The sequence below is a fragment of the Lepisma saccharinum genome, chromosome 27 (genome assembly GCF_977018435.1).
Source record: "Lepisma saccharinum chromosome 27, izLepSacc3.1, whole genome shotgun sequence".
NCBI classification, from domain to species: Eukaryota; Metazoa; Arthropoda; class Insecta; order Zygentoma; family Lepismatidae; genus Lepisma; species Lepisma saccharinum.
The window spans coordinates 10,719,909-10,747,337 of NC_139255.1; the positions used below are offsets into that span (position 1 = coordinate 10,719,909).

The 27,429-nt window shown below is 38.1% G+C and overlaps 1 pseudogene; it reads right to left on the reverse strand.

The window, feature by feature from the left end:
• Nucleotides 1–1,421: 1,421 nt before the first annotated feature.
• The window catches only part of LOC145979958 (dipeptidase 1-like), a 98,552-nt pseudogene continuing 72,544 nt past the window's right edge, over nt 1,422–27,429 (reverse strand).

The window sequence follows — 27,429 nt, forward strand, 5'->3', positions numbered from 1 at the left end:
CACGGTCGCGCATGCGCGTCAATAGCTTTTGTCTCGAAAGGAAGCCAGGCGCCATTCAGTAGTCGATCGCGCAGTGGAAAACATGTGGACACCGCAACAGAAAGTTCAGTGCGTGTTATGGCTAGCAGAAGAGAAATCTGTTACTCAGGTTCAACGCCGTGTTCGTCGTACGTGGAATGTGGATCCACCTGGTCATAAAGCGATTCTCCAATGGGACAGAACACTCCGAGAAACAGGTTCTTTACTACCGCAAACCGGCAAACATGCGAAAGTGTCTGTGAATGAGGCAACAATGGAACGTGTGAGAACGGCATTTGCAAGGAGTTCAAGGAAGTCTATCCGAAGAGCTAGTTCCGAACTTCAAATTCCTAGATCGACTATTCACAAGGTCTTACACAAGCGACTCCATTTGACTGCTTACAAGATCGAGCTTCATCACCACATAAAGCCAAATGATCGTCCGCTTAGGGTACATTTTGCAGCTGAAATGCTTCTGCGAATTGAAAATGACAACTCGTATCTGGACAAGATTGTTTTCTCGGATGAAGCAACCTTTCATTTATGCGGCAAAATCAATAGGCACAACTGCCGGATATGGGGTTCAGAGATTCCCCATGTTATCCACGAACATGAGAGAGACACGCCTAAAGTGAATGTCTGGTGTCGATTGACGAGGAACTCTGTCATTGGACCATTCTTCTTCTTAGAGGCTACAGTCACAGGACATGTGTATCTGGACATGTTGCAGAACTTCGAAAAAGACCAATTTCCCCCAGGATCGATTTTCCAGCAAGATGGAGCACCGGCCCATTATCATCGACAGGTGCGTGACTTCTTGGATGAACGTTTCCCCGATATGTGGATCGGAAGAGAAGGACCCCTTGCCTGGCCACCCAGGTCACCGATTTGACCCCTTTGGATTTTTTTCTGGGGATATGTTAAGGACGTTGTTTATCAAGGAGACAGACCAAGAAATTTGCAGGAACTGAGGGGCCGCATCACAAATGCAGTAGCGCTTGTGACTCCCCAAATGCTAGAGAACACTTGGCGGGAAGTTGAATACCGTTTAGATGTGTGCAGAGCCACCAAAGGTGCACATATCGAGTTGCATTGAACATCATCTGAAACTCGGTGAGTTTTGTATCAAGTAAAACTAAAAGTTTATGTTACCAATACATTCTGTTCACTAGAAATTATAACTTATTTCTCGATCCCTCTAGCGTGGACACCCTGTACATACTGTATATAAAGACATAACTCATAATTCATTTTCTTATAATTGTTAAGAATTTTATAATAATTAAGTTCATCACAATAAAGTCCAAACACAGGTCAGTATCACTTGCTTGTAAGCTCAATTTATATGTGCTCTTCACTCTATTTAAGTCATTCTTCAACCATGATAACTGCATCGTAGTTAATCACAATCCAGGATATTTACAGTAGGTTTTACCTTCGAGGTCTTCCATTGATATCCACTACTCGACAGGCCCAACTTCCGCTTTGGTCCATTCATCCCGAACCTGAATGTGAAATTTGAAAGTTTCAGTTATTGACACATACACACATGCCAAAGACAATCAACGTGTAACGTGGCAACACCGCAAGCATTCAATCGCAGCGCCCGCTGGGTGCCGTGATGTCATGTTCCGCATACATCTTTACTCCGCTGAAAATGAATCTGTATAAAATCGGTTTCTCAGTGTGAATTGACAATGATCATGGATTTTTAAAACAGATGCAAAGAGCTTCAAAACAAGATCAATATTGTATTTGTAGGACTACCTAATACCAAGAAAAAGTTGTTTGGCAAAATTATAAATATAATGTAGTTTTTTTTTTAGAAATTTTAAAACCCTGAAAATTAATAATTGTGTGCAAAATCTTTCTGCCTGGCTCTTTTTTGTTCTCACGACGATATAAAAATAAAAGGCATACTGGAAAAAAATTGGCTAGCATAGATTAACGCAGAATTGAATAAGCTAAATTTTGATGTATCTAGTTTTAATGTAGGTCTACTGGTTAATTTTTAATTGGAGTCGAAACTCGAGTATCCATAATTTTTAATCCGATAGTAGATTGTCTTGTAAAATGAGCATTTTAAAATTACGTACACGGACGGCACGTGTAACAACCCTAATATGAATTTTAATCTCTAAAACAACAGAAACACATAAAATACCAAACGATTACTTGTAGTATCATACTATAATCATATGCAATTAAGTAACTAATGTCCAATATTGTTCATACGTTTGTTTGTTTATGCCACTAACAATCCAAGATAAAGCTACACAATTTTAGAACATGATAATGAAAATGATTGATTGATTCATTTGCTTAATTTAATTCGCTTCTTGTTCCACTTTTGGCTAATTTTCGAAGATGGGGATGGGTGATGATACGAGGTGTGGCTAGAAAAAACCGGACTGTTGCTACAAAATCTTTTATTGGTTATTATGTATAATATAAACATTATCCCCTTTAAAGTACTCCACTGCCCTATCGATACATCGCTCCATACGACTCTTTCATTGCTGGAAGCAGTGCTGGAAATCATTTCCTGAAACCATGTTCATGACTTCCGTCGCTTTCGCTTTTACAGATTCTACAGTCTTATTTCTGGTTCCTTTCAGTGCTGATTTGACCTTTGGGAATAATAAAAGTAGCACGGAGCAAGATCCGGCGAATAGGGTGGATGTTCTAACACTGGGATCCCGTACTATGCCAATAAAGCCTTGACTGCCGTGTGGGCAGGAGCATTGTCCTGATGAAGAATCCATGACTTGCTTTTCCACGAAGGGTCGTCAGCACCGTAATGAAATAATGTTGGTTGACAGTTTGACCTTCGGGTACACAATTCGAATCAATTCACCGACGTTTGCAATGTTTGATTCCGTTTTTGACGTGCAAGGCCGTCCAGGACGCTAGTCGTCCGCGATTACTTCTCGTCCTTCTTTAAACCTTTGAAACCACTCAAACAACTGAGTGCGTGATAAACACTCATCTCCGTACACTTCCTTCAACAAATCATAAATTTCTGTTACGGATATTCTTTATTTTCTGACGGAGCCCAGATCTACGGTTCACTTCGTTCACAAGCTACAGCGGAACTGAGGGCCGCTCACCCTGGACAATCACACAGTCGATAGGCAGGATATCACGTTATACAACACTCATGAACCGCTTGACCTTGACGCGCTTGCCGTTTGTCGACAGTAATATCAATCAGTTTTTTCTATCCACACCTCGTATGATGAAAGTGAAAATGGAGTGGCTAGTAGAGAGAGGTACGACAGCAAGGGTCTAGTGTTCGTTTCCCGGTGTGTGTGTCTCTTCCTCAATTTCATATCATTATTCCTCATCATGGTCGCGATTAGCCAAAAGTTGCAGAAAAGCGACGCTAAATAAACAAACAAATCAAACAACTTGAATATGCATAGCAATATATAATTTTTCTATGCTGCTGCCAAAAGAGATAAAAAAGCATTGACACGCATGCATATCATGTCCAATTGAAGTATGTGGTTAATACTATTACATTGGATTCTATTTACCTTTTCAACCTCTTTAAAAACCCTAAACAGGTTCCCACCAACCAGCTTCTTGATATCTTCTGATGTCCACCGCCTATCTCTGGCAAGCTCTGCAAGAAGCATTGGATAATGCTACACGTCCTCTAAGCCATCAGGGGTTCTGGAACAGAATATGATGTTAATCAAATAATATTTTAGTACTATCGTAGTTATATAATTAATCCTTTTTAGTATTTACACAAATATTTTTAGTAACAAATTGAAATATATTGCTACATATTTATATTACAAGTCGAAGGTACAAATTAAATGCTGACATGAATTAGTAGAATTTTAAAGTTATAGCAACATTTGGTTCTCTTAAGCAATTCGTATCGTTAAATATACTGTCATTAAAACTATAGATTAAACATTTATTTTACAAATGCAATGAATAGTATTTTTATGATAACCATTATGACTTATGCCGGAATTAATTTTCTCCTGCTCGGCCCGAAAGGGAAACTTGAGTGATAAAAGCATCCGGAGCGTGGTGCTGATGACATCACCTCCATAAATAATCGAGATCGTGAATGTGTGGAACTTACCTCGACACCCTATTCATGTCTCCAGACATCAATGCTCAGGGATTTACCTTTTAAATCTGAATGCGTTAGACAAAACCTCTCCATAGCTAAAAAAAAATAAAACAAATTCCTCCTTCAGGTCCAGTGTAAGTACAATCGGAAGACCAATTTTTGTCTGAGATGTTTCTTCAGGATTCCAATATCTCTCAGTGGATAAAACCTTGATTTAGGGACAACAAACTCATTTTTCGGCTTTCTTACAGCCAATTTAGTTTGTTCTCATTGCATCTATCGCTCTGGCCATCGACTCATGGGACCAACACCTTTTCTTGTTGCTTCTGTCTTTTCCTGCCATGATTTGCAAGCTATAAGTGAACGAAGCTAATAAGCCTTCCTAAAAATATGCCGTGGGTTCGATTTTGGAACATGTAATGAGACACAAACTATTACGAATGTACAAAATATGATGAAGTTACTGACAGCCGAAACATTTTCAAGTCATCAAGTAAAGAGAAATTCATGCAGCACACGCTGCTCTACTGTCTAGTGACGTTATTCAGAATAGTTACCCTAGATGTCGCTAGTTTGCGGTGCTTCATTGAAAAGATAAGCTGGGGGTCCGACTTAGGAAGTAAGGTCCGACTTTGGTCACTTTCGTCTATTGTATACAGCAAATAATGAACATTTAACAATGTATATGAATGCATGAATGACAACTACAACAAACTAATGAACATACAATACCTCTGGATGCTTGTAACGAAATAAGTACATTATGTATTGAACGGCATTCTGCATCGGTGAATGTGATCGAATTGTATGACTGAAATTATGTATGAGAAGCATTCAATATAATTAACCACAAATACAAAGATAAAATTATACAAACAATGTTATAAACAAAGAAAATCATTGTTCAATTTGCAGGAGTTCAGGGGGTTTATACATTTCGATTCCAATTACAAATACATTTGAAATATATGTTTTTATCTTTCGACTATGTGCATCCATTAGCAAAAATTGCGTGATGACCGTAACACACACACACATTTGTATAACATATTCACATAGAAAACTTACAAATGTATTCCATCGTAACCAGTACCCAGGCCTACATGATTGACACCCGCGACGGACCGTATGTAATTTATATGGTTTGAAATAAAATAAAATGTATTGAATAGGTTGAATTATAATTGAATAATTTTTATTCTTAGATAGGGAAAAAATCAGTTTTGAAATTGTTTGCACAGTTCATGCCTACAAGATTTCTTGTTATTTTACCTGTATTATATTTCGATAGTTCAAAGTATTTCCTTCAGGTATCTACATTTAAAATGTTCTGATTCATGGGTGTAACTAGTTTTTCTCAAATTGAATCCGAATATGCAGAGAATTTCTTCCTCTGGAAATTCTTTATTAGACTTTTCTAAGTACATTCTAAACCGGGAAAGAACATTTCCTCCTATTTGCCAACACATGTGTAGTACCGCCAATAAAAATGGGTCACCTATATCCTGAAATGCGTTTCCCTGAAATGCGTTCTACGTGTTGCCTAACTTTACGGCGATCAGTCGACGTCAATGACAACTATTCAATAGGATGTTCTGACACATAGGGAACATACATAATTTATTGCAGCGAAGTCTGGCAGTATTTCATGAAGTGAACACTCCAAACATTTAAAAAACACGCAGAGAAGATATATTCTTGGAGAAAGTGGTGGAAGGAACTCCTAATAGATGGCATGGTGTGCTAAATCGGAAGGGCAGCGTAAAAAAAAATGGCGACTCTTTTACTCGTAGCTATTTACAAAGAATTGGATCATCAATGAAAAGTTACGAGACATTGAAAACCTTGTCAAATTCATAGAAGAATAGTGCAACAGTATGGAAATGTCTGCATTGGCGAATACCTAGATGCATTTAAAAAATGCAAAATATCAATTCGTGTAGAAGAACTCTCTCTCAAGTTGTTACTTATGAGAAGGTAGGTCTCGTGGAATTTGAATATTTGTGAAAACAAGCTCCTTTCTTTAGAGGTTCTAGCTGGGAAATTGTCAATATCAAATCTGCATATCTTGTTGTCAAGATGGTTACTTAGTATCATAAATTGTGTGCGCTGTGGGTCCTTAAGCGTTCTTCTCCTTCATGAGAGACCACAGCTGCATACAGCTCTTAACACTAGTCGGAGATTGAGATTTCAGATCTTACAGCATTCTCCATGGAGTTTTCTCTTTCCTCATGTAATTATCATGTGTTTTGATCCGTGAACAATATTTTAAGGACACGAAGATTAGGAAGTAATGGTGAGGCCAAAGAGAAACGCATTTCTGTCTGAAGACGAAACCCCAGAACATCCTTCTGATAGAATTAATATATTGCAACGTGGTAAAATGTATATATAAGGAGGGTGATTATACTTATAAGAAAGTGACATATAATTTGTATATCTAATTGAGTTATTTGTCTCATTCAATTTATTGTCACTTTGTTGAATACCCTCGTACATTTAAGTGATAGAAATTACAATTGTACCATTGGCATGTTTAATCTTTGTAAAATATAATTTATGAAAAACAAGGAGAAATATACTGCAGACTTCTATAATTTAGCTAAAATATAATATGTTGTTACTATTGTCATTGTTATGACATAGTTTATGTTGATTTCTAGTAGGCAAATCATAGCACAAAAGAAAATAAACATTGTAAAAAAACCTTTTCATTATGTTAATTAAACAGAACACCGCATGTAACGTTCAATTACTAACATAAACACAATGCGTATGAAGCAATTTCAAAACAGAACACTACAACTGATATTTGGTAAAATAAAATATAAACAGACATCCGGTCCAATCTGCTCTTTATGCAGTGACGTATTACGATTTCATGTCAAGGCTTTTGTTTTAATTTTAAACTGTGGTAGTTAGTAAGAGCCTACATTGTGGTCTGTTCCCTGTACTATTGTACCGCCATTACACCTTTGCATCAAGGGCGTCCGGAGGATTTTTTCTAGGGTAAAGGTGTAAGTTACCAAGACAACCCCTCCCGCAAAGAAAAAACACCTTCTTCCAGTTTGCAGTTTTCATGTTCTGGTAACGATCTGTTGTATTCTTACTTGCAATTGTCACTTACTGTTACTGAAATGAAATTAAATGTGTGGAATATACAATTTTGATAAGTTCATTATCCTGGGAGGGTATCTTGTCCACTTCACCCCCTCCGGACGCCCATGCTTGTGATCATCATCATTACGTTAGAAACTAAAAATTTGTCAGTCACACACACAACAACTTTGCTGTACCAACAGCAATTGCAACAAATTCGTTTACACAATAGTACCAAGACTATTCTTAGAATTAAGATAGTGCATTTATAGAAACCTCTACATTTTATTAAACGACCCTCCAGGCTTCCATCTAGCCAAACAAACTTTCCTAACAGCGTGTATCAAATAACTTAAAACTTAATAATACTGATTTCATTCTTTTGGCATACATTGTTATCGTTATGCTTTTGCATGTTTTGTGCTCGTCTTATTGTGTTATTTTTCATTTCCTACTGTCGATATCCTGATATAAATTTGATATAATCTGTACTCATGAGTATGTTTTTCAAATAAACAAATCATCTGCTACCTTTGTTTACGTGAAGTACACATAGTTGGACGATAAGCCGGTAGATGACTATGAAGAACTAAGATAAATTGTGACCATTAACTCTAAGAATTCTGAATGCAATTATCAAATATTAGTAAAGAGAAGTATAATTATTCCATAGAAGAATCATGTTATATTTAGTGATATTTTGTAAACTACGTGTTCGAGGTTTCAGGCCAGTCCTAATTGTACGTATGAAGACTGCAAAATGTCTACTCTATGAGGTTGTGTGAATTAAAGTTGCATATACTCTTACACATTTAGATTCTTCTTTACATTGTAAAGAATGAATTTTTCAATAACGCCAGTGTTAATATCCCAAGAGATCAAGGAAGAATATAATAATTACAATGCATAATTCTGTTTACATTTTCCCGGGTTCGAATCTTGGCCTGGGCATGGATGTTTGTGAGTGTCCATTCATCAATTTCATCATGTCATCCACATCTTACAAAATTAGCCAAAAGTGGGAGAAAAAGAGAAGTAAAATAAAGCAAATCAATCATTCAATCCTTTCACATTTGCCTTGAAATAACTCTGTGCATTTTCAATCTTCCAACGAATGAACATATTTTGAAAACCAGCATAAGCTCCTTCCAGTTCGTTGCACTTTTTGACGTTAGGTGGAGTGCAGATGTATCCCGGTGTCAAGCTGGTGAAAGGCAATGACGTTCAACCAAGTAGACGAATAGCGGTGTTCAAGTTCTGAAGATTCAACAATGGCCTGTCTGCTGCTTTAAACGTTCATTTGATTAGTTAGCGCGCACCACGTGACAATACACCATACACTACATCGCTCCAGAACGTAGTACAAACAGTGCAGACACCAAATACACTAATCGACACCAGATCAACGAAGTAGACGAGTCGGTTATGCAACCCACTTGACGAGCAAATGCAGAGAGAGTCAAGAAGTGCAGTCAACCAGACTGTAATTAACAAAGCAGTAGAAAATTTCTAGTTAAAAAAGTAGATAGGCTATTTGACTGTCGGTTGTTTTGCATCCCCGGCCTGTAGTTAACCCAAAAAAACAAATAAGGAGCGATTAATAACTGAATATACTATATCTTCGGAAGTATAGTTTTTCTATTTAGTTTTATTGACTTACTTTATTTTGTTACATCGATGAGTATGAAATCTCTTCTAGGTAAAACTATCATGTGCTGGAAATCGCTCTAACTCGTTCATTCTCTACTTTTTTACATTCGTACTCACCTATTCTGCATTGCGAAACATTGTTCAAAGGATTTCGCGTTTTTTAGTATCCATTGTCGACATATCGAGTAATTATTGTTCGTTCTTTTCTCGCTTCCTGAACACGCAAAATGGCGGGCAAATCTTGACTAGCGTTGTGTTTCAAACGGCAAAGCAGTGTTTCAACCTTCTTAACTGAAAAATTCCCGCATAGCCCCGAAAACCATTCCCGCAATAGCCCCAAAAACCATTCGGGATAGTATGACCATCCACGAATAGCCCCAAAAACTATTCCCGGAAAAAGAATTCCCGCATAGCCCCAAAAAAACATTCACGCATAGCCCCAAAAACCATTCTGGATCGTATAACCATCCACGAATAGCCCCAAAAACCATTCACGATAGCCTCACGCACCATCACGGTAAGGTTAGGTTAGGTTGCTTTAGGTTGGGCAATATAGTGGAATAAAACTGTGCGTTTGGAAACACTTGCCGGGAATTACGTCATCAGATGCTCGCAATATCCGGTTCAAGTACATCTATGGAAATGCAAGCAACAGCTTTCGTGCATCGGACGAACAATATTATAGAAAAGTACTTAATTTAGCTACCAAATACATTGAGAAATGCGAGAAAACACTTCTACGACCTTCCAAAATTACACAGAAACTCAATTCGGTAAGTACTTTCTGCTGTAAATTTGAAGAAATCCATTTCCCGGTTATGACATTTTTACCCTCTTCTACACCCAGGGCTTGCTGGTTAAATTTCTAGTCTCAGTTACTATATTTAACACTTTGTTAACCGTAATTGACCTAACTAGAAACTAACTAGCACTCGTGACTCAACACGTTTAAAGGACACTTCCACTAAGAGTGTTACAAAGCACACGCCTTGCAGAGTCGAATCCTTCATTTAAATTCCAGCTATTTTTGGTAGATTACGAAACAGTACATAATCACAAGATTACTCACCAGTAAGTCTTAGGAAAACACAAACTTAGACTTACTCTAATGTCATCTTTTTTCTTTGTTACGTTTTCTCATATGTTTCCCATTGTTACCAACCCGCTTATTTTAGTGGAGTTGCCAACCTCGCACAGATAATTATCATACCTAAACGTGAGATAACACTAGGAATCTTCAACCTAGTCTTACCATAAATACTGTCCCAAAGTTGTAAGTAAATAGACACAAAATGGTGAGATATATTGTAATATCAGAATAACATGAGGTACATGGATGCATTATGAACCAAAATCACAAATAATTATTCGAAATGGCCACCTTTAGCACTGACACACTTCTGAAGTCTTCGTGGCCACTCATCAATGGAATTACGCAACACATCAAGTGGAAACTCCGCAGCTACCTTCTGAAGAGACCGCTTTAAACTGTCAATATTGGGATGTCTCTTCTTGCAAGCCATCTCTTGAAGCTTGGACCACAATTTGTAGTCCAAAGGGTTTAAGTCTGGACTGGCAGAGGGCCAATCTGACGTGGAAATGAAGTCAGGAACATTTGCCTCCAACCACTGCTGGGTGGTGAGTGCTTTGTGTGCTGGGGCTGAGTCCTGCTGGAAGCTCCAGTTCTCTCCATGGAAGATGGTGTCGGTAAGATTCTTGCATCGTTCTTCAAGCACTGTCTGCTGGTACACTTTGGCTGATGTTTTTACCCCTTTTTCACAGAAATGGAGCGTGCCCTCATAGCAAATGTTCCAGACTTCATTTCCACTTAAGATTGGCCTTCTGCAAGTCCGGACCTATACCCTTTGGACTACAAATTGTGGTCCAAGCTTCAGGAGATGGCTTGGAAGAACAGACATCCCAATATTGAAAGTTTAAAGCGGTCGGTCTCTTCTGAAGGCAGTTGCTCATTTTCCAGTCGATGTGTTGCGTAATTCAATTGATGCGTGGCCACGAATACTTCAGAAGTGTGTCAGTGCTAAAGGTGGCCATTTCGAATAATTATTTGTGATTTTGGTTCATAATGCATCCATGCACCTCATGTTATTCTGATATTACAATATCTCTCACCATTTTGTGTCTATTTACTTACAACTTTGGGACAGTATTTATGGTAAGACTAGGTATATAAGCCCGTGTTATACAATTGCCGAATAACATTGAGTCAAACGAACATGCACATAAATTAAAGAAATAAATAATAAATGTCTTGGATGATATACGTATTCATCATTGAACATCCGAATGGTTACCTAAACGTTCTGTGTCAGCATTCTTCACGAGTGACTGAGCAAATCGAACGATAGCTCTCAGTGGAGTGTCTAGGATGAGCTTCTTTCTCTTCAGTCTGTACGACAGAGAACCCAGATGCTGTTTTTGGGAAGGAGTGACGAAGATTGGAGCTGAAACCTTCCCCAAGTATCTGCTATGAAGTGTTGCCAATTTAACAACTTTGTCATGAAAAGAAGAAATCATTTATCTGGGATTGCAAACTTTGTGTTCCCGAGCCCCTGGGAAGCTCTCAGAATAATTTTTCTACCTGCAGAGAATTAGCAAGACGTAGCAGTTCTCCAGTCGACAGAGGCGCTGGTTCGAGCCCCCAATTTGTGAAACACTTTAAAAAAAGTGTCAAATTTAAATCGAATCTAATCGAATAAACCTTATTGGGCTCGGATTGACGTAATACTATTCTAATATTTATATAGAGTTCTAATTAATATCAGTATGTTATACACGATTGATTGATTTGTTAATTTTTAGATCACTTATCTGCCACCCTTGGTTAATTGCGAATGGTTGTTTAACTGAAATATTGATTGGTTTATTTTACTTCGGGTTTCTGCCACTCTTATTGTTTTCATTGTTTTATTGGTTTGGTTTATTTTACTTCGCATTTCTACTACTTTTGACTAACAGCGAAGATGATGATGAGGGGATGGTATAATGGAAATAACGACAGGACACACAAAGAACACCCAATTCCAGACCGGGATTCGAAGCCGGCCCCTCTGGAGTCGTAGCGGGATGTGATAACCACTCCTCCACGGAGGCCGACTAATCGCGAATGAGGATGAGTGATGACATGATGGAGTTGGTGAAGGTATACTGACAAATACACATGGCCAGGTCCGGATTCGAACTCGGGACCCCTAACGTGCGCTGTCATAACCACTTCGCCACGAAAGTTTGTTAAACGTAAATATCAGAAATACGATTTTTGGGTTTGTTGTTCCCACGAGTAGGATTGAACTACAGAATCCTTCTATACAGCAATGTTGTCTCTTAGAACCTTCAATACAAAAAGCTCAGATGTAGTGAAATAGTCACGACGAAGCAAGACTTCTTCATGAAGGACAGTAGAAATATGGCAGAATTCTGGAAAAGGGAGCTCTATGACGACATGGATGCTGGAGGACTTCGTTCTCCAAATATCGAAAAGGAAAAGACGCGGATGTCATGCTCTGGAAGGTTGCCAAAAGTCACAGCCAAATTCCATGATTTTGCAGATCGAAAGAAAGAAAGAAGAGAAGGGGAGGGGGCTTAAGGATGGCGTTTGGGGCGTGACGCAGAGGGAAGAGCGTGTCCCAAAAACCGCGGCTTATAAAGAGATATGGGTTGTAAAAGGGGCAGAGGGGATGAAAACGAGAACAGAAAGGTGGAATCGGGGGGAAATATGAAATGTGATGCTAGATTCTCCTATTTTTACTTCCATCATAGGTTCGCCTTCGCATTTCAATGTGATTGGTTATGTTGAGGTCATGAATAGGAAAATGAAGCCAGAGCGATTAGGAATAGACGGAAATGTCGAAGGCTGGAAAATGAAACTTGGACCATTCTACATTTCGGTGTATGGCGTTCGAATCCTATAGCAACTTTTATTTTCTTTACGTGTTCCTCTTTTTCTTTTTGAAAATGTGAACATAAATTTAACCGTAGGGCTCGTATCAGTTCTATCTTCAAAACATATTTAGACTGTTACGTGTTATTAATCTGCAGATAACTTCTGTTATCTAGTGGATTTCTAATCCAATTTTTAAAATTGCAGCATGATTGAATTTAATATTATTCTTCTGTTTTGCGTCCCTTTCTGACTATTTTGACTAATCGCGACGTTGAAATGAGTAACGACATGATGAAATTGATGAAGGGACACTCAAAAAGAACACCCATTCCCAGGCCCCTGGACCTCTGTTGCCGTAGCGCGGTATACTAACCACTCCGCCACGGAGGACGGTTGATATTATTCTTGTGTTTACCCAGCATGGTGAGAAAAATTAGAGAGCTACTTGTGAGCGGGTTAAGGTCTCGAAAACCAGAAAGTGTATTCTGTCCTGGAAATGAAAGGAACCCTATGCGCAAGTAGTGACTCGAGAGGGCTCGAAAAATGAACACGGAATAGGGAACGGGATTGCGCCGAGGGGAAAAAGAGCGACTACATCTACCAGCCTTTACAGCAGCGTGTACTGATTCGCTCCGCTCACTCGCTCTCTACCCTTCTTGCGCGGCCTTGCTCCAGAGATTCCCGTAATAGAGTACAGGAGCCATAATAATAAATGCGCTAACAACGTATCAACTAATGCAAAGCCGCTTTTCTTTTGGATGACTGCGGCACCAAGAAGTGTTATTGTTATTGGAAGAAATGGCTGAAACGTACAAGTTTTAGTTTTCTTTTTTTAACAGGAAATGTTCAGGTTTATACGTATATGTCACGATTACGAGCCAAATACTTGAATGTTGAGCTCAGTCACTTCAGAAACTACTTAGCAGATTGCTGTGCATTAAAACTTAAAGATGTCATGTTACGTGCAAATAGGCTACAATAACATTATTTATTCAGAAAATTCTCTGGTAAAGGATTGATGACACCTGGCTTATATTCCCTTGGTGAGTGATGCATGAGGAGGCTCTGTGGTACATCCATCCTCCAATACATGGGTATCAGGGGTAAAAGTGACCAGAGTTTGATACTGATCACATCACCTTCACATTTGTCTGAGATCGATAATTTGTGGGACCCTCTCTCTTCCTATGATCTTCCTGGCACGGTACAATGGTCACGGGGAACTTGACCCCTTACTTTACCAGAACATTCATATGACTATTCAAAGTCGATCTGTAACTAATTTTGAAATCTGAGTGCACTACTCGATAGGCGGATACCAGAAATCTACTGTGAAAGTGTTATTTCTTAGCTTCCAGAACGTTGTCAAAAGTGTATTGAAGGTAGTACCAAGTTAAAAAGAATAACTCACATGTCGTCATTATATTCAATTCAATTCAATTCAAATTTTCTTTATTAAAAGGGCGAGGTTCAGCCTGTGGCTGTTCCCCCACCTAGCCCTAATAAACGTGTTGTAGATAAATTCCCATTTATTTTTCAACTATAGTTTTTCTTGTATGTACGCATTGCTTGCATTGTAGAATTATTTTCCTGTAGTTTACGGTTATTACAAGCATAAGAAACAGTTTTTCGTTGTGACGTTCCAGGAGAACACACACTCTCTTCATCATTTATTTTCATTTTGACTAAAGATACAGTTACAATGGTTAGCAATATTTAAAACAAAAAGAATCCCTTATATAACAGATGTTGTCAATGTTACAAAAGAAAGAGAAGGGTTTTGAAAAGATTGACGGGAAACATAGAGTTGAATGTCTGGGAAGGTTCGTTCATTGCAGAAGAACACTGGAATAAATTAAATAATGAAAATGGTAACATAGATCCAGTATGGAGTTTTCTTTTTCACAAAGAGTAAACCATCATCTTTAAAATTTAATGTAACAGAAAACATCAAGAGACTTTGTGAACTCAATGATGACTTTGAATTACCTGATGATATTTAGGATTCATAATTTTAAATAAAAACAAAACAGACTGTTTCTTTTCACAGTTAAGTTGCTATATTACAACAATGTAACATTGACAAGATCTATTATATAACGGATTATTTTTGTTTAAAAAATTGCTAACCACTGTTATAACTGTATCTGTAGTCAAAATGAAAGTAAATGTCTGATGAAGGAAGCGTGTGTTCTCCTGAAACGTCACAACGAAAAACTGTTTTCTTATGCTTGTAATAACAGTAAACTACAGGAAAATAATACATTTGAACTACCCTACTACGTGTAATTTCATCTCTTCCAACAAATGTAATGCACTTTATAATCACCCGACCGTCCAGACACAAACACGTACTAACACACAACAACAAACCGTACAGATTGGAAACGTAACACATCAAATTCATGAAAGAAATAAAGCATGAAAGTCCATTAAAAGCGAATAAACAAGCTAAAAGCTAGAAAGTCAATAGAACAGAGTAACGTTTGATGGGCAAATAACAGCGTCAGACTACTGTAAAAATACTGGAATTGAAATGTATACCTTCTTCATTTCAAATCCGGATTCCACAAACAAAGCAATGTATACACTTACCATAAGCAGAGTTTACATCTGATAGATTTAGCCTTCATGGACTCAAATATTTTAACGAGAGTGCTCTGAAAATTAGATTTGCATAGTGCGAAACGTTTTCATGTTTAATTAAACGTGATTGTGAGTTCAAATGAATCATTTTATTTAATTTTCTACACAATAATTTGAAATGAATAAGCCTACTCCATTATTGCATTCTGATTTCAATAATATTTTTTTCAGAGTAATTAACAATACAGGATAAAGGGAATCAGAGAAATTAAATCATTCATTTTTGAAGCACAATTTCAAAAATATCTATGTAATTCAAATACTTACCAATAACATCATGCATTGTAGCAGAATGACGGCAGCTCAGGAACTTGTTGAAGAAGCTTATCATCACAATTCCCCCATTCACAGCCTAAAATTATTAAAATGTATCTATAATTGTTGTATACATTTACAAGATAATAATTACTGCAAATATGTTTGTTCACAATAAGTACTATTACTTATTTTGTTTCCATATATTAAATAACATCACAGAGATTTCAAACGTTAGGTTCTTTTTACATTATCATGCATTAGAAAAATCTAGTACTTTGATCACAAGAAAATAACCACGCTGCACTAAAAGCACGGCCATGAAATAAGGCGGTTGAAAGAGGTTAGCGTTGTTGCCACGTCAGAGCACAACGCCGTGTGTTCGGAGGTTTAAGAGAATGAAAGATCTTGTTGTAGAATTGGCCTGTGTAATCCGTGTGATACAAACTGACAGTATTTGCTCGAAAGGATAGGGCTGATTCAAAAGTGCCCCGGAGAGAAAGAGGTCTGACGCTCGAAATAAGCAACGGACGTTGACACACAGTGCACGGGAATTTTGTCCCCCTCTCGCTTTGCTTTTCCCATATGTGGCACCAGCGCTATTCTGAGTTAGGTAGAAATCAGTATGTCTTCTTCATAGTGACCTTAATGCGTTTTAATTTGGGGAAAAGGAAAAATCAAATGGAGCAGCGAGAGGCTAATAACAAATATGCCCAGTATCACGATATCTGAGAGTGCTAAGAGACACACGAGATTTTAATCACGATCTGCCTAAGCAGGGATGCCCAATCCTATTAACCTCGTGAGAATTTTGTTACTACTCCACTTGACAGTATGATTTCCTTTGTGCCTATTTGTCCCAATACCAACTCACTCTCACTTGGCTACCGTGCAGTAGCTATAGCGTGTATTATGAATCTCAATAAGCGGATCCTAACCAACGAAAGATATAAAAACTTTAACACTAAATTTATACTAATTAAGAATAAATATACATATAATTTAAATTTCGTCTGTTTATTTATTCACCACCCTGTACCTTAGGTGTTACTCCAGCTGGATGAGGAACATATACAAGTAATTCTCTGTTTTGACTAAAACCAAAATTAGAATCTGCAAACATTAAGGTATACCTTCCATTTTGTGTTTCCTGGGTGGTAATTGACTTGCCATAAAGGGTTCAACCATAACTTACGTTCAAATACTGAAATTCACTAACGGCGAAAGGTGAACCAAAAAAAATTCAACCTGATCAATTAAGCATACGAATATGTGTAAATTCCATCCAGCACCTGAAGTTACCCTCACCTGAAAAGGAATCTCATGGTTATATCACATGCATAGCTGATAACTAAGATACTGTGTTGCAATAGTATGGTGAAGTGTAAAGCTAACAGACGTTCAAACTATTTATTCTGTCGTGAATATGTTAAAATTACATTTAAGCTAAGCACAATATCCAAGATTATTTGATCACCGTGCATTACAACATATATTTGTTATTTTTCATGAAATTTCACATCACCTTTCAATACTAATGTATAAGTTCCCATCAGGTTACTTTACCTGGTTGTTAAAAGATACCTCAGTACAACAAATTATTCAAAACTTGGATCCGGTTCAAACTAATACTTGAGCAAAGATCAAACCAGTTGGTGCATGCATTACATGAACTGAATATATATACTTATTCCTGCATATAGGTATGACTTCAAAACTAACTTTCATCTTGCAACCAATCGGAAATTCTTATAATACTCAAATGATAGTTGCCTATCACACTGTAGACAATTTAAATAATTCAATCTGATAACATTCCCCTTTATTTTTCTCAAATACCTCGTCCGTGCATTGGACTGGGTGCAATACTTGCAAAGCTTTCAATGTTCTTTTGTGCACATTCAAAATAAAGATTTCGTCACGTGACGTTTCCCCCACTAGAATGTACTATTTATCGAAGTTAATTTAACGTTCCATTAAGTACTGCTAGCAGTATCTATTTAACGTAATATCACGTTGCTTTCTTATGAATGAAGTTTCACTTGTGTAATACAATAGTTATCACAATGGCTGCATGCATTAAACACGATGCGTCACTCGGTTATCGATATGATTCACTGTTTTATATCATGATATAATATGTTTAATTGAGCTGTACAGCAATTTTCGCGAACATACGTGATTCCACAAAACTTGTATTCTCGTGGCGATTGCGTATATGGTACTAGTACGTGACGAGTTTGTCGTGAGCACTTCACTGTGCGTATGGAAAATTCTTACCTTCTTGATGTAGCCAAAGCCAAAACTCTTTCTTACCGTTCCTACAATTAGCTAGCAATAGCCGACAAAATCACTTCCTTTTGGATTTGGAAGCCTAACAGTGTCAATTGGACTTCAGGATCACGGACGTCTCACTCACTATCATGTGATTTACTTATCTGCAAATGTGTGATACCAACACAGCCAAGTTTTGCTGCAGTTCGCGACATCCATTCTTCCATTTCCCTCCATTTCCAACTAACGCCGTTCCTTTCGATACCTCTCCCAACAAGCCCTTCTCCGCTTGGATTCTTCAGACTTCCGCCAGCGATAACACACGCAACCCTTATTCGCACCAAACTATTACATAAGGTAGTACGTGTGTGTGTGTTAGGGTACATTTAAGTATGTTATAATCAATTTACACTACTTATACACTAAAAAATCTATATACAAGCGAAAATAATGTAATGCCTTTTTATCCATTTCCTCTCATGGATTTTTGAATACACCTAATTCACGCCGAATCAGCCAAATTGTCCCTCATCACATATTATTTACATCAAGATTCTTTATACAACTTTCAAAATACAGGTTACACGATTTTCAGTTTCCCAATAAACGAACAAAGTAATCTACATTAAAATTGATTACATCAAACATAGCAATAATAAGATTTTTCTTTCTATTTACTATTATTTCAAATGGTGACATCTAGCGAGCATATTTTGCATTATACTCCCATGCTAACAGATTGCCTGCAAACACCTACCCCCTAGTGAGAAATCTGTTCACTACATGTGCATTAATTTTACGGGCAAGTAATATTAAATCACTTGTTTATTTAATTAATAAGAGAAACCCACTTAGCCGTTTAATTCTTGAATATGAAAAGTATTTATTACCTCGAATGCAATTATGACCTAATATCGTCATACCAGCTAGAGGATCACAAAGGTACCCTTCCACGTCCAGTCCCCTGTTCCTTCGGTGTTGACGAGGTGTTCTAGCGCCAATTCCAAAATTAACACTGATCCACAATCCTCATTTCAATTTTGTCAGATAGGTTCGGCTGCATTGATGTACAAATACCGGTGCCTGTTTATTCGAATAAGGATTTCCACGCAGGTACATTTCCTGCAGGTACTATTTCAACTTTGTGATTTTTTCTCATTGCGTAATATAGCTAATATGTACAGGGTGGTGCATATTGTAGTATCTACCAATGTCAGTCCGCAGAAATCTTCCATGCTCAGGCAGTAAGTCTGGCAAATCATTCTGCCATGGAATGTTCACCTGTTCAGACACGATCGTGGCAGACAATGTAAAAAGCCCCTTGGGAAAATTAAAACTGCTAGGTTGTAAAAATGACCTGAACGAAACAAACACAACACATTTAAAAGCCAGAATGTATTAAAGGCTTCCTCGCAGACGGTGGGAGATACCAGTTCTTCGCAAACATCTAAAAACAATGGATAAAACACTATTGTCATCACCCAACAGGGATGACAAACAGCTGGAAAGATTAAAACTCTGTCCCATGATAGCAAAGTCAATAAGAATATGCCGAACACTTAAAACAGCAGCATGTTATTTAAGTAACACACATAACAGAAGCAGCACTTTCATTCTCTTTCCATCAAAGTTTTCAAACTTACCAGTGACTTGAGAACATAATCGGGAACGTTCCTTGTTTTATTGCATAAAGCGTAGGCAGACGAATGAGAGAATATAACGGGTGCTTTTGTTTTCTCCAGAGTTTCCAGCATTGTTCGAACAGAGACATGGGATAGGTCAACGATCATACCCAATCGATTCATTTCTTGAATTATTAACTGTAACAGAAAATAATTTATAATTAGTTCACCCTATTAAGGATTCGGTCAGAAATTAATTTTGCAAATCGCAGAGGAAGATAAAGAAACTTAATCGTACACGTGTGGATATGTTATGTCACAATTGGGTAGGTGCAATGTTAGAGTTGCAGGTGATAGAAGGGTGGTGCTGATCACATCATTGAGTAAGTGTGGAGCTCTGCTTTTGGAAATGTGTAATCCAGAGGGAAGATCTTTGCTTCTAATTTTGAGAAATTAGGAAGGCATGTTTTTAGAGTTATAAAACTTTATTACCATAAATTATTACTAGGACCCCTCTCTATACGAAACAACAAGACCAGAAATTATCACTTTCATATATTTATTCGAAGTTCCAATAAATGCACATCGTAACATTAATATTACATATCTATGCAAACTTCAAACACGTCATTGTGTATTACAGCTTGCCCTTAAGGCCAATAGGGAAGGGAATATGCATGTGAGGCGCCACACATCCTCCAACTAGGCCATACTGGGAAGTGATGTGACCAGCACTACGCTGTGCTTTGGGCGGAAAAGGTAGCTGTAATATTAGTTGTATTATTTTTTGTTAGTAATGGTACAATGTCAAGAGTATTTTAATCAAGATGTATACATATGTAGTTTTATTTGTCGTAGTTGTATTATCCATGCATTGTAAACAGGTGTATAAATGTACAGTCATCGACAATAAAAATGGAACAACTACATCCTGAAATACTTGCTTCCCTGAAAAGCGTCATAGCTTTCACTTAACTATGCGGCTATGAGTAGATTTTAGTAGTTCTGCCACCGCCGTACACTTAGGCAACACACATAGCGACTCCTCGCAGTGAAGCTTGTATTCTTATTGCCGGTGACTGTACGTGAATTGCTTAGTTTTTATTTACTAACTAGAAGTTTTAGTTTCAGAATGATGCTGTATACCCATTTCTGCCGGACCCTGTGGTTGAGTGGTTAGCACTTCGCGCTGCGACGCCAGGGGTTCCGGGTTCGAATCCCGCTCGGGCATGGTTGTTTGTGAACGTCCATTCATCAATTTCATCATTTCATCACTCATCCCCATCTTCCATAATTAGCCAAGAGGCACAAAACGCGAAGTGAATAAAATCAATAAATCTATCAATCGACACATTCCTATGAAAAACAGATATTACAATCAAACCAATAAATAGAATGAAAGACCTAACACCTAGTAACACATAATGTATCAAAACTTCTATAGATAATGTAGACCCAACCTCAGAGTAACACATAAACCATAACACGATGCACTGAGCCATATTCCAAATTACCAATGTATAATGAGCAATGTACAATGATATACAAGGTTTTTTCGTGCAGCGGTGCGTCGCTGGGAGTTTTGTGGACGTGCAGGGTGGTCATTTGGAATAAGGCTGAGTGCAATCTGTAATGGATTATGTGTTACTCTGAGGTTGGGTTTACATTATCTGTAGAGGTTTTGATAGATTATGTGTTACTAAGTGTTAGGTTTTCCATTCACATTTTTCGTTTAATTCTGATATCTGTTTATCACAGAAATGGGTCGAAACTTTATAATCACCCTGTATATTAGCTTCAGCATTAATGTAAGAGTGTTATATAAAATAGCAGTAACATTGGTTCATAGTAGCCAGTGTCTCCTTAATACAAAGGAGAGTAAAATATAATTTGTTTTTGTTTCTAATCTAATAGATTTCTGTATGTAGGGTTGCACAAGTTTGCTGCGTTTTAGCACAGACCTATTGCTGATCTACATATATTTTAAAGTTTGAGTTAGTGCCTGAATACCTTAAGAAGAATAAGTCTTTGGGGTCCACGTGCAGTCACTTGTGAGCCATTGCGAAGGACTTTCCACCCACCTGCCTGCAAACGGAGGCCATTGTTAAACATTCTCTTCCATTAGTAAATTTTGCTGGTGTGGTAAGCACAGAGATATTGCATTTTTATTTGCCGATAAATTTCTTTACGTTTTAGGCTGACGGAAGGTAAGAAACCACTCCTCTTCACTTTTCCAAGTGTGTTTAGGAAGTGACATTCTTAAAATATCAAAAATGAGGTTTTTGAAGATTACTTGATTAGTGTTGCAGACTTGAGGCCCTTTTGTAAATTACAGTTGATACCTCAGTAAATGTGAGCTGTATACAGTCTACACTACAATATTAATTGGACTTTTAAGGTTCTCATTTTACTCTTGTAATACATAACAACTACAGTTTTACACGTCGTATAAAATTCATTTCCTGACAGCATTATAATTTGTTGTGAATAAATAAATGTGAATTTACCCGATTTAACATTATCTTATTGACATTAACTTCTGCATATACATCAACTATTATTATTATTATTTGTTGGCAGAAATTCATCGGGAGAGAGATAATGCATATCCTTACCTTGCCAAAGACAGAAAGGCCGCTCTACTCCTCGTATGAGTTGCCAACGGAATCCTCCTCAGAGTCACCAGATGAAGAGTCTGCCCTAGCGATATTCGAAGCAATGAATCACACGCTACAAAAATGAATACTTAAAGAAAACATAATATAATTCACATATGCTATAACGTATAAAAGTTCGATTATGGCAGTTAGAAAGTGCGCCCTCTAAAATATGTTCAACAAATGAATTCATTGATTTAATTACAATTGCATTATAATAATTGTCGGCAGTCGGGATCTTCAATAAAAAAATATTTGCACTTACTTCGAATGCTACAATCAGTGCCGGATCTACACATCTTGGGCCCCCCTGCAAAATATTACCAAAGGCCCCTCACATACCCTAAATTTGCCTTCATGGCACGGTGCTGTATCCACAGGGAACTTTACCTTTACCTGTATATATTGTATTCGTTTCTGTACCCCTGAGCACCTACATTTATTTTTTACATACGGATATACGAACCCTCTACTATGTCAATAGCTGAAGGCCCCCTAAAGGCTTACTTCGCCCCCCCCTCCCCCCCGCACTGCAGGGTCTTGCGGCTTGTAGATCCGGCACTGGCTACAATTGAGATAGAAATTTACTCAGGTAGGTTCAGATTGCAATTGCTTAATTACGATAACATTGTACAAACGCATTTTCTGTGTGAATTCAATCCTCTGATCAGCTTTTCTCATAACTTACAGCGCGTTTTGAACATAACTAGTTTCCTACCCTACTCCGATATGCTTACATGAGTAGATTAGGTGGGCAATGTTTAGTGCTCCTGACACCCCTACGTGCTTAAATTGTTACTATTTGAACGATTTGAGATCCTATTTTCCATCACGTTTCCAGCAAAGAGAAAAAACAGTTCGGATTTCAGCTACTTACGAGAAGTAACTTGTACAGTCACCGGCAATAAAAGGGGTACAGCTATATCCTGAAATACCTGCTTCCCTGCATGGGGTTACGTGTGTTGCCTAACTCCGAGGCGATAGACGAAGTTCCTATTGATAAGTTTCTATTGAAATTGGCTTATTTCCTTACAGTTATGCAATACACAAAACCAGTAGCGAAGCGTCCTATGAAGCCAGGAGGCTTCTTTTAAAGGTGTCTTTACTTATTTCGTCAAAACATACGTAATGCATTGCAAAAGTTTGGAATTTTCATTTATGATAATTAAAAAAAATTCTAACCCTGTCCAGTATACGAACGAATAGAAAGAATATCAGCAACACTGCAGGGTTGGAAATTTTTGGTATACCAGCATTTTGTATAAACATTAGTTTTTTTTCATGCAGAGAGATTTCTATTTCATTGTATATTCCCCATATTTTGTACGAAACTTAGGTTTTCCTTCCTTTCATCGACAAGTGTAAGTGAAATTTTAAATTACGGAGTACTGTAGTTCTGACTTCGTTTTCTGGCTGAAGTGCTGATGGCCTTGAAAAAATAAATATGCTGACCAAGGCAGTAATTTATTTTATTAAAAACATAAACTAAACGTAACGTGATGGTCTTGTCGATTCACGTATACAGAAAGTCTAAAATAAACTTATATTTGCAAAGTAAGTCTTCATACCAAATTATGTAAATTAAAATGGTAGTTACGCCTCATATTCATAAAGTAGTCTTACTTTCACTGCGGGATTCCCTTCCCAGTTCGCTGTCTGTAAAAACTTGCCCTACTCATGATGCTACAAGGCAGCGTGGCTCGCACTCAAGGTTCATGGTTGCAGAGTTTTGTTTATGATTCGTGTTGTGTGCAGTTATCAGATTTATGCAAGAAAGTGCTTGATTGGACTTAAATGCAAGAACAACTCTCAATTAAGGTCGTCATTGAGTGAAGATGTAATCATCGATAAGGTAGGACCCACTTTTGTTCTTTCTTTCTTATAACATTCATGTTTAAAATGTTTTCAATTCTATTTTCCTTTGCAAGTAACAGTGGAAAGTGACAGCAAAATTTTAAAAATGTAAGAAGTTAATGCTAAGAATTTGTTGAAGCGTTATTTGATGCGTTAACACTGTCGTCGAGTAGACATTTTTTATGCACCTGACACAAGCGAAGAAGTAGGCCGTTTCGTTTGCCCTGAAGAGATAACAAGAGGAGAGGGCTTTGAGAGTACGATGCAAGGGAAGACTTTTCTTGGGTTTAGGACAAAGAGTGTTACGGGGTCATTCGCGCGGGCCATGTCCGGTTCAAGTCTGGTGGAACATGCCAGTGTTGTCACATTGGATTGGTAGAAAAGAGCTAAATCGTTTCTAAAATTTGGGATTCTATTTCCCTCAAGCAACTACATTTATTATCGCCTGTTTATATGGTATATAATAATCTGTCGCGTTGCCATTATAGCAGGGTCCCAAACAAGGATCCTATGTTTAATTATCACGTAAAGGTGTCCACTCACACGAGGGGCAGAACAAACTACAATGTGACGTTTTGTATTCACACTGAATGAGAGAGGTCATCTTTACCTTTGCTTCTTTCTTGAAAGCTTCTGATCCGTAGTGGTCATCCTATAGTGGAACCACAAGCAAAAAAACCTGCGCAGAAGCACATCGCGCCGGCGGGTGCGGGAAAGGGCAGGGAGGAAGGAACATTCAGACGGCTCACGTCAGCGTTGCCAGGCCTATTGATTTCTCGGGAGAATTCCTTAATAAACTATTACTATGGAACCTCCAACGGCCAGCTCAAAAACACGTTTCCTGCTCATCTTTACTTGAACATGGAGGGGAGATGTGGAGTGGAACTCCACGTCAAACGCTACTAAATTGAGCTAGGAAATTATTTTATTACTTTTACTACGTTACTATTTTTAGATGGCTGTACTTTATCCCACCCTAAACTCTATTTCTATTTTAGTTATTTTACGTCGCTTTTGTTCCTCTACGGGTAAGTACGATAATATGGATGAATGAAAAACTGATGAAATGGATGAAGTGACACAGACACAGTGAAAAACGTCCTTGCCTTACTAGGTAGAAACACTGACTTCGTAGCGTGGGCAAATTATGTTATACATATATGTGTTTGTGGGTGTATTTCTAGCAGATGGGGAGGATGGGTGGCACCCTAGCATAAGCGTTGCTACCTTGAATTATTGAGGAAGACATGCTGTCTAATTCACCATTTCACATACGTAATGCATTTTTTCATTATGGTGCAGGACGCGTGCCCACCCCTATCGATAGCTGTACACCGAACACCAGCAGAAGGCAAATTAATTTGTTATTGTTAGCATTCGACTTGAAAGATTGTGGAAAATCGCTGACAACGAAAGGCGGCACGTTAGCTTCATCTGTGAACACAACTTTCTACCATTTCCTGTCATAAAAATTCCTCGCGATAATAGACGCATCGCAAACCCCTTGTGTCGGTGCAGAGAAAGGGCAAATTTGAGGGTGTTTTCCACGCACCATCTAACCGGAAAATGCGGAAGAGATGAAAGATGTTGGTCGGTTCCTTCGGGCGGTTTACTTTCTTTTGTTTGAAACATGTCCACTCCTGAAATGGAGATCTTCGGTATATTTTCGCCAAACACAGGGTGCTGGGTTTAGCACCATTGTTACAAAAGTATCTGTGACGTTCACACCGTAAACAATGCGCGCGACTCCCCCTTGCCCCCCCCCCCAGTGCGCACAACTATGCCGCCCCTCCCCCCCAAGAACGTCGTCCATCCGCTTCTATTAGATCATCGGATTTTGTAGCAGAACTTCTGGTTTCCAAGGAACAATCTCCCGAATTTTTCAAATCTGACCTGGCAACACTGCCCCGAACACCGATAACGGCAGGGAAGTTGCGCTAACGCTTTGGACGGAAGGTTTTTTTCCTTGTGGTCGAGCTATAACACGTTTCGAAGCCAGGTGACCTGATTGTGGGAATGTCAATGTTTCTTGATTCTCCTTAATTCATTAATTTCATTCTCCATACATTCTCATCGTCACGATTAACCTAGAGCAGAACAAATGAGAGGAAAACAACCAAAATTTTAATAATGTTAAGTTGCACATACAGGTGTCAAAATTCATTCATCTGAAGTGCCAAGACTGGATTTAACTACAACTGTTCCATTGGTTAGACAACATATACCAATGGTGTTTTGTTTTCCGCGGTACGAGGAAGTCTTGCTCCAAAATACTAAGTTGGAAACAGTAGTTCGTACCAAACTGACAGTCGCTGAAAGTGCGGAATCCTGTCGTCTGCACATACCGACCAGAAAATTATGGGGGTCTTCTTCCCTTTTTCACCCCAATTGCAAAATAAATAAATACATTTAGGAAAGGAAAGTGACGAAGAATTCACAACAGGGTTCGACCACTATTCGTTGGATTTTCGCGATGTCTCATGATTGGTAGTTCTTTCTAGAGGTGTGTGCATAAATCAGTTAAAAGAACGGAAATGAACAAAAATCTAGATCGATGTAATCGGGTGTACGAGGTGAGATAACGTCTAAGAGACAGACATATGTAATTGTCGTACTTAAAGCAGGTAACAACACTTTTGAAAAACGTCACGCCACTGTCAAGTAAAGAAACGGCTTTGAGACACATTAAACCACCCTTCACGACATACCGCACCCCAACCCCTCTCTTGTACAGATTCAAGCAACTAATGGATATTATCGCACTTTCGTGCCTACCCTGCTGGCACACAACGTATTACAGGGAAGTTGTTATTGCAGGATCTAGATGTCCCATTTTTATTGCCGGTGACTGTATGTAAAACAAGACATAAATAATAATAATAATTTCTGCGGCATCAGTTTATTTAAACTTCAAAATTATTCCAAAACATTTTTGATCTTCATGTAAAACTTTTATAAAGGGCTACATAATTAAAAATTTGACTATTAGAAGCATTAGATTGATTTTTATGGATTTGTTTCTTTAAGTCTACTTTATGCACAGATAAGCTATTCGGCGTCATCGCCTTGCAATGAAAGGTTCCCGGGTTCGATACTCGGTGGAGGCACATAGTGGTTCGGATTCCATATAAAGCCGTGGATCTCGTCCCGATTAATCTTACTGTGAATAAAGTGGACTTGAAATACCAACTTATGTAGCGCGACGTCTACTTATTTAACGTGCCTGACGTCATTCTGGTTCTACGCTACAATGGTAATGTCAAACCCACAAAAACAATTAAACAAATAAACAAAAGGCAATCATTAATAACCTATTTACCTTTTGTTCCAGGGTAAGTGCCATCAGTCGGAGCCCAA